The sequence below is a fragment of the Myotis brandtii genome, unplaced genomic scaffold, assembly GCF_000412655.1.
Source record: "Myotis brandtii unplaced genomic scaffold, ASM41265v1 scaffold15, whole genome shotgun sequence".
NCBI classification, from domain to species: domain Eukaryota; kingdom Metazoa; phylum Chordata; class Mammalia; order Chiroptera; family Vespertilionidae; genus Myotis; species Myotis brandtii.
The window spans coordinates 260,040-271,605 of NW_005355410.1; positions in this window are offsets into that span (position 1 = coordinate 260,040).

Below are 11,566 nucleotides of genomic sequence, written 5' to 3' on the forward strand. Positions count from 1 at the left end.
TATCAAAGAAGAGGAGGGGAGAGAAATGCTGGCCAAAAAGGCAGACCTGTTGTGCACCTCATCCCAGGGCCAGATTGGAAATACAACTAAATTGAATAACATTCACCTGGAATTACAAACTGAGATCCAGCTGAGGAGGAGATAAATCCAGGAAGGAAGAAAACACCTGGAGACCAGTACAAAGGGAAAGGTCAAGAGAGAAGCTGACCAAGCTCCCAGGGGCAGCAGGCCAAAATTTAGGAGGGATCACTGTTCTATCTCAGAAGATAGAAGCCTGGAACACCTGGAGCACTAGAGCCGAGACTCAAGGCCAACATAACATCTAGCCATAAAAAGAGGCAGAGCTGGTGGCTGTGGGATAGTTTAGAGTCAGTAGACTGGAGCCGGTTGGAAAGAAAGCACCATTTTGTGTTTTGTTTTGTTTTGTTTTATTTTGTTTGTTTTTTAACTCAGAGCAAAAGAGTTTTCACTTACAGCTACTCAGCCAAGGCTTTGGTACAGGGAGGAAGATGCAGACTCAAGGTGTCTAAGGAGATGCTGGGATGGGAAGTTTTGCAGGGAGAAATGGAAAATCAGCAGCCAGGAGCTTTTCGTCAGATGCCCCCAAACCGAAACAGCTATTTTTCCTGAGAGTAGCTAGACACTCCCAGTAGGTACAGGATTGAACAGTCTCAGGAACCCTCAGTGACTGGATTGGGGGAGGAGTTTTCTGCTCCAATATCCTGAGAACCAGACTGATATTTTCCCCCGCAAGGGAGAACTGATCAAAACTCCAGGTTTCCAGCTGACCCTATTGGTCTCCATACAAGGATCTCTGCCTAGCCAAGGGTAGAGTAATATTTTGGGCCACCCGCAGAGGAGTAGCTCTGGGACAGGGAAACACACCCACAACATTCTCTAAAAGTTAAATAGCACCTCCCCTGCCTAAAGCCCTTTCAGAAACAGACTTTTGAGTGATTAAGATTAACAACTGGCTAGCAGGCATAGGCGAGCAGAGGTGGAGCCTCAGGAATAAGAGACTTTCCTGATCCAGCCCTGGGCCTCATGCTGATAACAAATCTACTTTAGAGGGCATTTTGGCCCCTCCCACTTGCAGCCAAAGCCTGTGGAGACAGACACAAGCAGTGGATAAGTGGATTGTTTGCAGTTTCCAGCAGGTTGCCCAAAACCAAAAGATAGTGCCTGATAGTGGTATCACCTAAGTACCTAACAGGAAGCCCCGAATTGACAGACAGAATAGAAGAGTGGGATGAAAGTGAGCTCCCATGGGACAGTAAACATGGCTAAATGGAACACTTCACTTTTTTCCTATATACTTTCTTTATTCTCTCCTTCTTTCCTTTTCTCTTTTTTGTTCCCTTTTTTCTTCTCTTTTCCTTTTTGTGTTTTTCTTTTTCCCATCTTTTTTCCATTTTTAAAATTTATCTTCTTTATTTAACTGCTTTATTGATTTGATATTATTCTAATCTATGTAGTTTTTGTTCATATATATAATTTTCCTCTTTCCTTTTCCTACTAATTTTTTTTCCTTTTTTTCACTACTCAATTTTTTTCTCTCTTTTCTTTTTCTCCTCTTTTGTCATCTTTTTTCTTTTTCTTATTTTAGGTCTATCTGCTTTCTCCTCTATTTTCCTTTTCAATTTTTTTCTTGTCTTCTAATTTCTTTTCTCCCTCCTTTATTTTAAACCATAGTCCTTCCCCTATTCCTCTACTTCTTTATTCTTATTTTCTTTGTTTCAGCTCTGCATCTACATATTCTGCCCCCCTTTTGTTACTTTTTGTTTGTGTCTTTTGTTTTGTTTTCCCCTCATATTTTTTTTCTTTCCTTTTTCCTATCATTCTTGCTCTCTTTTCTTTTTCCTAATTCTCTCTTCCTGATGGTTTCTTTTTTGGGTGCTGCAGGGGTCTTTTGTACATTTTTGTTTGGTTTCTTCTGTTTCATGTTTTGTTTTGTTGTATTTTATTCTGTTCAGTCAGCATCTCCACAACAGCTCGCATGCCTTGGTCAGGGGTGAGCCATATACTCAGCCAGCCTGAGAGGAGACTCCATCTATGAATGGGACAATACTATTCATGACCCAACTACAATAGGAGAACCCAAATAACTCAAGTAAAGGGCTTTCCTAGAGTACCCAACTCAGGAGATCCAAGAGATTGATCACTGGTTCCCACAAAACACCTACTGCATAAGACCACCCCACAGAGTCTGGGAGGTATAGCAGTTTGATCTAATACATAGAAACAAATACAAAGGGACAGCATAAATGGGGAGACAAAGAAACAACCCTAAATGAAAGAAAAGGAAGAATCACCAGAAAAGGAACTAAGTGAAATGGATGTAAACAATTTGTCAGATAAAGAATTCTGAGTATTGTTAATAAGAGTTATCAAACAATTCAGTGAGAACTCAAGCAACTTAATGAGAATTATAAGGGTCTTAATGAGAGTTACACCAACATGAAAAGAGATCTTGAAACAAAAAATAAGACCCAAATGGAAATAAGGAAGGACATAGTTGAAATAAAGAACACCCTGGAAGAATACAACAGTACAGTAGAAGAAGCTGAGAACCAAATCAGTGAATTAGAAGCCACAGTAGAAAAAAACACCCATTCAGAGCAGCATATGGAAAAAAATTAAAAAGCAGGAGGATAGTCTCAAGAAGCTTTGGGAAACCATGAAATGTAATAACATTCACATTAGAGGGGTAACAGAAGGAGCAGAATCTGAGAAAGGAATAGAGAACCTCTTTGAAGAAGTAATGGCAGAAAATTTCCCTAACCTGGTGAAGGAAAAAGTCACCAAGTTCAGGAAGCACAGAGAGTCCCAATCAAACCCCCAAAGACCCACACCTAGGCACATTAATTAAAATGGCAAACATTAAAGACAAAGAAAGACTCTTAAAGGCTGCAAGAGAGAAACAGAAAGTTATTAATAATGGAGCTCCCATTAGACTGTCAGTTAACTTCTCAATAGAAACACTTCAAGCCAGAAGGGAATGGCATAAAATATACAAAGTAATGAAAACCAAGGGACTGAACCCAAGACTATTCTACCCCGCAAGGCTACCATTCAATATTGAAGGAGAAATAAAGAGATTCACAGATTTTTAAAAAAGGCTAAAAGAGTTTATTACCACCAAACCAGCACTGCAAGAGATGCTAGAGCAACTGTTGTAAGAAGAAATAGAGAGAAAAAAAATGAACACAAGTATAAAGAATAAGAATGTAAATAAATAAATACCTATCTATCTAATCATAGGGTAATATGCAAATTGGTTGGGACACTGTCACATAACGACTGATCAGCAGGCTGTGTGCGCAGCAGGGGCAGGTGGGCAGAGACTTGCAGCATCAGGGACGGGGGCAAGGGAGGCAGTGGTGGCCGTGAGTGCTCCCAACGGCCGCTGCCACTTGCCCAGAAGGACCACAGGTTCCTTCTGCCAAGTGGCAGCAGAGCTGCTCTTCCGGGAAACCTCCGCACTGGCAGCGAAGGCAGGTGAGCAAGGGAAAGCCCAGCAGCAAAGGCAGGTGAGGGAAAGTCCAAGCTCCACACCTAAGAGCTCCCGGCCCGGCCACATCCCACCTTGGCCTCTAGCACCGTGGGTCAGAGGTTCTGAGAAAGGCAGCTCCTTCCTGCGGCTCCTCAAACTTCCAGACCACCTCTATCACCCCTCAATGCCCCTCAGGTCAGGGTCAGGAATTGGTGGAGGCCTCCAGGTGTCTGAGCAACCAATGTAGGGAATTTCCTCTAGCAGCCGACCCAGTGACCCAAGGCCAGAGGGAGACCTGCACCCTCCCCTGCAGCCAGGAGAACCCTGGAAGATGCAGTCTGCCCATCACCGGATGAGCGCACAGGGAAGCTCGCAGCTGATGGCTCCTGCTGCTTGCCCAGGGCTGGCCTAAGGCTCCGGCAAGCCGTTGATGGCTGTTGCTGCTTGGAGGGCCTGTGGCTCAGGCAATGAGGGCCTGGCAAGGCTCAGGCAAGCCACAGTGGCTGCGATGGCCGAGGCTCAGGCAGCCTCGTGGTCAGCAGTGGCAGCAGCAGAGGTGTGATGGGGGCATCGCCTTCCCCTGATCACAGGGTCACCTCCCACAGAGGGAGGCCAGACTGCAGCTTAGGGGGGAGCGGGTCTAAGCCATCAGTAGGACATCCCCTGAGGCCTCCCAGACTGTGAGAAGGGGCAGGCTGGGCTGATGGCCCCTCCCTCCAGTGCACAAATTTCATGCACTGGGCCTCTAGTCAATAATAACCTTAAATGTAAATGGATTAAATGCTCCAAGCAAAAGACATAGGGTAGCTAAATGGATAAAAAAAAAAAACAAAAAAAACATGACCCATATATCTGTTGTCTACAAGAGATCCACAGCAGAATAAAATACTCACACAGAATGAAAGTGAAGCTATGGGAAAAAAATGTCCCAGGCCAATACTCATATCAGACAAAATAGAATTCAAATTGAAGGCCATAACAAGAGACAATGAAGGACACTTTATAATTCTAAAGGGATCAGTACAGCAAGAGGGTATAACTCCTGTATACATACATGCACCCAATACAGGAATACCCAAATGTATAAAAAAACTTGAGTATTTGAAGAGAGAGAAGGGCAGCAATACAATTATATTAGGGGACTGTAACACACTACTGACATCACAAGATATATATTCTAGACAAAAAATCAACAAAGAAACAGAGGCCTTAAGTGACACACTAGATCAGAGGGAATAAATTGACGTTTTCAGATCATTTTACCCCAAAGCTACAGAATATACATTCTTCTCAAGTGTACATGGACATTTTCAAAGATAGACTACATGTTAGGACACAAACTAAATCTCTACAAGTTCTGGAAGATTGAAATCATATCAAGAATCTTCTCAGATCACAAGGGAATGAAATTAGAAATCAACTACAATAAAAACACTCAAAAATGTAGAAGCTAATTAGCATTCTATTAAACAATAAATGGGTTTCCAAAGAGCTCAAAGAAGAAATAAAAAGACATCCTGAAAACAAATGAAAATGAACCCACAACAATCCAAAATCTATGGAACACAGTGAAAGCAGTCCTGATAGGAAGTTCATACTATTGTAGGACTACCCCAAAAACAACAACAACAAAAATTTAGTTATCTAACCCTACAGCTTAAAGAATTAGATAGAGATAAATAAGAAAATCCCAGAGTATGTAGAAGGAAGGACATTAAAGAGATCAGAGTGGAAATAAGAGACTAAAAAAAATAATAATAATGCAAAAGATCAATAAACTAAGAGCTGGTTCTTTGAAAAGATAAGCAAGATTGATGAACCTCTAGCAAGACTCATCAAGAAACAAAGAAAGAGAATGCAAATAAACAAAAGCAGAAACAAAAGAGGTGAAATGGTATCTGACCCCACAGAAATACAAAGGATTACCAAAAAAAATACTATGAATAACTATATTCCAATAAACTGGACAACCTGGATGAAATGGACACATCCCTGGAAAAATACAATCTTCCAAAACTTGATCATGAAGAATCAGAAAACCTGAATAGGCCAATAACTACTGATGAAATTGAAGCAGTAAGCCCAGCCAGCATGCCTCAGTGGTTGAGCATTGACCTATGAACCAAGAGGTCACAGTTTGATTCCTGGTCAGCGCACATGCTTGGGTTGTGGGCCTGATCCCCAGTGTGGGGTGTTCAGGAGGCAGCCGATCAATGATTCTCTCTCATCATTGATGTTTCTATCTCTCGCTCCCTCTCTCTTCCTCTCTGAAATCAATAAAAATATATATTTTAAAAAAGAAAGAAATTGAAGCAGTAATAATAATAAAAAGAATTTTAGCAAACAAAAGTCCTGGTCTGGATGGATTCACAGGGGAGTCTTACCAAACATTCAAAGAACAACTACAGTAACACCTATCTTCCTCAAATGATTCCAAAAATTTCAAGAGGAAGGAATACTTCCAAGCTCTTTGTATAAGACCGGCATTACCCAAATTCCAAAACCAGATAAAGACACTACAAAGAAAGAGAATTACAGGCCAATATCCCTGATAAACAAAGATGCTAAAATCCTCAACAAAATATTAGCAACTTTGATTCAGCAATCCTACATAATAAAACCCTAATATGCAAATTGACCAAATGGTGGAACAACCAGCGGAATGGCCTAAGCTGGCAGGCGGACATCCCCCAAGGTGTCCCGGACTGTGAGAGGGTGCAGGCTAGGCTGAGGTACTCCCCCTCTCCCCCAGAGCATGAATTTTGTGTAGTGGGCCTCTAGTACATTTAAAAAGCTCATACACCAGGACCAAGTGCGAATTATATCAGGGATGCAAGGCTGGTACAATATTCGCAAATCAATAAATGTAATACATCACATAAACAGATTGCAACATAAAAATAACATGATCTCATCGACACCCATTTTTGATAAAAAAATTCTCAGCTATGTGGGAATAAAGGGATTATACCTCAACATAATAAAAGCCATACATGACAAATCAACAGCCAACATCATACTCAAAGAGGAAAAACTTAAACATTTCCTCTAAAAATAAGAACAAGTCAGGGATATCCACTTTCACCACTCTTGTTCAACATAGTACTGGAAGTCCTAGCCATAGCGTTCAGGCAAGAAGAAAAAATAAAAGGCATCCAAGTTGGAAAGATGGATGTAAAACTCTCATTATTCACAGATGACATGATATTGTATATAGAAAACCCTAAAGACTTCATAAAAAATGACTAGATTTAATAAATGAATTCAGAAACATAGCTGGATACAAAATTAACACCCAGAAATTGATGGCATTTAAAAAAAATATCTTTCGTTAATTTTTTCAGAGAGGAAGGGAGAAGGATTGAGAGTTAGAAACATTGATCTGCTGCCTCCTGCACACTCCCTAATGGAGATCAAGTCCACAACCAAGGTACATGACCTTGATCAGAATTGAACTGGGACCCTTCAGTCTGTGGGCTGATGCTCTATCCACTGAGCAAAACCAGTTAGTGCTCGATGGCATTTTTTAAAAAATATATTTTATTGATTTTTTTACAGAGAGGAAGGGAAAGGATAGAGAGTTAGAAGCATCGATGAGAGAGAAACATCGATCAGTTGCCTCCTGCACACCCCTACTGGGGATGTGCCCGTAACCAAAGTATGTGCCCTTGACCGGAATTAAACCCGGGACCCTTCAGTCCGCAGGCTGACACTCTCTCCACTGAGCCAAACCGGTCAGGGTTTGATGGCATTTTTATACACCAATAATGAACTCTCAGAAAGATTTTCTAAGAAAACAATCCCATTTACCATTGCAACAAAAAAATTAAGATATTTAGGATAAACTTAACCAAGGAGGGAAAACACCTGTACTCAGAAAACTACAGGACTTTGAAAAAAGAGATAGAAGAAGGTATAAAAAAGAGGAAAAATATACAATGTTCATGGATTGGTAGAATTAACATGATTAAAATGTCCATACTTCCTAAAGCAATCTAGATTCAATGCAATCTCAATTAAAATACCAATGGCATATTTCACAGATCTAGAAGAAACACTACAAAAAATTTATATGTAACCAAAAAAGACCCTGAATAGCCATAGTAATTTTGAGAAAGGACAAAGTTGGAGGACCCTCAATACCTAATATCAAGTTATACTACAAAACCACTGTAATCAAAACAGCCTGGTATTGGAACAAGAACAGGGATATAGATCAATGGAACAGAACAGATATCCCCAGATATTGACCCAAGCTATCATGCTCAATTAATATTTGACAAAGGAGGCAAGAACATACAAGGGAGAAAACACAGTCTCTTCAACAAATGGTATTGGAGAAATTGTACAGGTACATGCCAAAAAAATGGAACTAGACAACCAACTTATACCACAGACAAGAACAAGTTCAAAATGTATAAAAGACTTAAATGTAAGTCATGAAATCATAAATATCTTAGAAGAAACCATAGGGAGCAAAATCTCAGACATCTCTCATAGCAATATGTTTACCAATCCACATCCTAAGGCAAAGGAAACTAAGGAGAAAATAAACAAATGGGACTACAAAAGAATCTATTAATAAAAGAAAATTACAGCCCACTGCATGGGAGAACATATTTGTGAATGATTCATTCAATAAGGGGTTAATTTCCAAAATATATAGGTAACTCATACAACTTAACTAACAATATAATTTAAAAATGGGCAAGCGACCTAAATAGACTCTTCTACAAAGTGGACATAGAGAAGGCCAAGAGACTATGAAAAAATGCTTAAAGTCACTAATTATCCAAGAGATACAAATCAAAATGAATATGAGGTATCACTTCACACCAGTCAGTATGGCTATCATCAACAAATCAACAAAGGACAAGTGTTGGTGAGTGCCGGGAGCCGGTCCATCCTTGCTGTTTCAAGGGACCTGGCATATATGGCATACTGTTCTTAATATGTTTGCTCACCTTCTTGGTGCTATGTGTTTTAACCAAGGTCACCTCTCCAAGAAAGGTTGTTTACCCAGGTAGGGATTTTTCCCTGAAGTTAGGGAGGGGATAAAACCCCTTAACTAAGTGCCAGGCGGGTAGTTAATCACTTTAACTACAAACAATCACACTTAAGCTACATAATCTTTACTCCCTGGAATGGAGATAAGAACCTAGAGACAGAACCTGGCTACAGAACCTGGATAGAACATGGCAAGAGAACCTGACTAGAACCTGGTGACTGAACCTGGCTGGAGATCCTAACCAGAACTTCCCAGGAGATCCTAGACAGAACCTAGAGAAAGAACCTGGACAGAACCTGGCTGGAGAACCTAGCAAGAGAACATGACACCAGAACTTCTCTGGAGATCCTGACCAGAACTTGGCTGGAGATCCTAGCTAGAGATCCTGCTAGACTGCTGATCAACTGAAGGCTGTCTCCATGTCATTCCTTCTTCGCCAACTCCGTCCACACCTTTGGGGACCCCTGGACCTGCTGGGGGTGGACCCCAGCAGGTGAGGATGTGGAGAAAAGGGAATCCTCATGCACTGCTGGTGGAATGTGTACTGGTGCAGCCACTGTGGAAAACACTATTGGAGTTTCCTCAAAAAATTAAAAATGAAACTACCATTTGACCCAGTGATCCCACTTATAGGAATACATACTAAGAAACTAGAAACACAAATCAGAAAGAATATATGCACCTTTATGTTCATAGCAGCACAATTTACAATAGCTAAAATTTGGAAACACCCCAAGTGTCCATCAGCATATGAGTGGATAAAAAAGGTGTGGTATGTTTCCACAATGGAATACTGCACAGCTATAAAAAAGAAAGAATTTTTTTCTGGGGTAGGATGGTGGAGCAGGTGAACCCGGGTGCCAGTGGCTGTCATTGGGGAAAGCCTCTGGTTGTTATTGAAAATTCTTACCATTTGCAACAGCATGGATGGATATAGAGAGTATTATACTAAGTGAAATAAGCCAATCACAGTATGATAAGTATCACACGATCTCACTCAGAAGTGGGATCTAATGAACATAATGAACTGATGAATAAAATAGATCCAGAGACATAGAAGCGTGGAACAGAGTGATGAATTTCAGACTGAAGGCAGAGGTAGGAGGGTGGGAGAAATGTGATTAACTGGGGAACTTATATGCAAATATGCATAACCCATGGACACAGACAATGGAGTGTTGAAGGCCTGGGAGGGCTGGGTATGGGGTGGAGGGGATCATGGGAAAAAACACACACAAACAAACAAAGGGGACATCTGTAATATTTTCAACAATAAAATAAAAATGTATATCAAAAAAAGAGGTTTCAGCTCTCATATGAGAGGTTCCAGTTCTCATAATATAAACAAGTGTAATTTTTCAGTCTATTTAGTGCCACATTTTCTACATTTTTTTGGTGAGTTATTGCTTAATATAACCACCAAGCACAGTGCTGAAGTGTAGTCTGGTGTTCCTAAAAGCAAGGTTGTGATATGGCTTATGGAGAAAATACGTGTTAGCTGAGCTTCCTTCAGTCACAAGTTATAGTGCTGCTGGCCATGAATTTATATATTTATCTATATATATAAAACTCTAATATGCAAATAGACCGAACTGCGAAACAACTGAACAACCGGTCACTATGATGTGCTCTGACCACCAGGGGGCATGCGCAGAACATGGTGGGCATCAGCAGCAGGCAAAAGAGTGAAGAACATGGCAGGAGTCAGCTGGGGCAGGATGGTGGAGCAGGTGAGCCCGGGTGCCTGTGGCTGTCATTGGGGCAAGCCTCTGGTTGTTATTGAAAATTCTTTGCTCCTGTGCGCCACGGTCCCGGTCAGCACATGCACCTGCTGCCAGCACCGGCCCCACTTGCACCTGCTGCCGGCGCACGGCACTGGCCCCTATCACTTAGCATGTCAGTGGGTGTGAGCAGTGGCTGCTGGCCCCAATTGCCCCTCAGGGCTTCTCCACCTCCCCCTGCTCCTGGGGGGCAATCAGGATAGCAACTGCCACTTGCACCTGCTGACAGCACCAGCTTCACTTGCACTGCTGCTGGCGCTGACCCCAATTGCTCCACACTGTCAGCAGGTGCGAGCAGGGCCAGTGCTGTCAGCGCATGGGAGCAGCAGCAGCGGGACTGGGGTTGCCAGCAGACAGGAGACCGGAGGCCATGGCAGGAGGGGCTGGGCAGGGAGTAGAGGATGGGCTGAGGCCTGCACCTGTGCCCACCACAGCCTCAAGGCCCACAGTTCCTTTCAAGGTGCACTAATTCATGCACTGGGCCTCCAGTGTATATATAAACATATATTTACACATTTATAAACATATCTTATGTAATAATATAATATATAATATCTAGTATATATTATCCACACTAATAAAAGAGAAACATGCAAATTAACCATCATTCCATCACTCTGCCACTCCACTATACCCACCAGCCAATCAGAGCAACTATGCAAATGAACCCAACAAAGAGGGTGGTTAATTTGCATATGCAGGCACAGAGCAAAGACTGAAGACGACTGACGATGGTGGGGGCCATGGAGCTGGAGTGAGCAGGAGGCTTGGGTTGCTCCTGGTGACGGAGGAAGCCAAGCTTCCCACCAGCCCTGGACTCCGCTCAAGGAGTGGCTGGGGGCCTGGGTCGCTGGGGGCTCCACTTGAGGAGCTGGGAAAAAAAAGGAGGGGCTGGGAGCAGCCAGAGTGGAGAAGCCAAGCCTCACTGCTGTGGCTGCAGTGGAGAAGCCAAGCCTTGCTGCTGCGGCCGGACCAAAGGCCTGGGTCCTGGGTGCCGGAGGAAAACCGGTGCCGGCAGCCAGGGGAAGAAAGGCCTATTGTGCGAATCTTTGTGCAACAGGCCACTAGTATACTATAATGTATAATTATTATTATCTACACTAATAAAAGAGAAACATGCAAATTGGTGTCACTCCACTACCCTTCCCATTGGCTAATCAGGGCGATATGCAAATTAACTGCCAGCCAAGATGGCGGCCGGCAGCCAGGCAGCTTGAAGCGAACATGAGGCTTGCTTGCTTCAGTGACGGAGGACTCCAACGTTCCCCGCCTGCCACTGCTGGC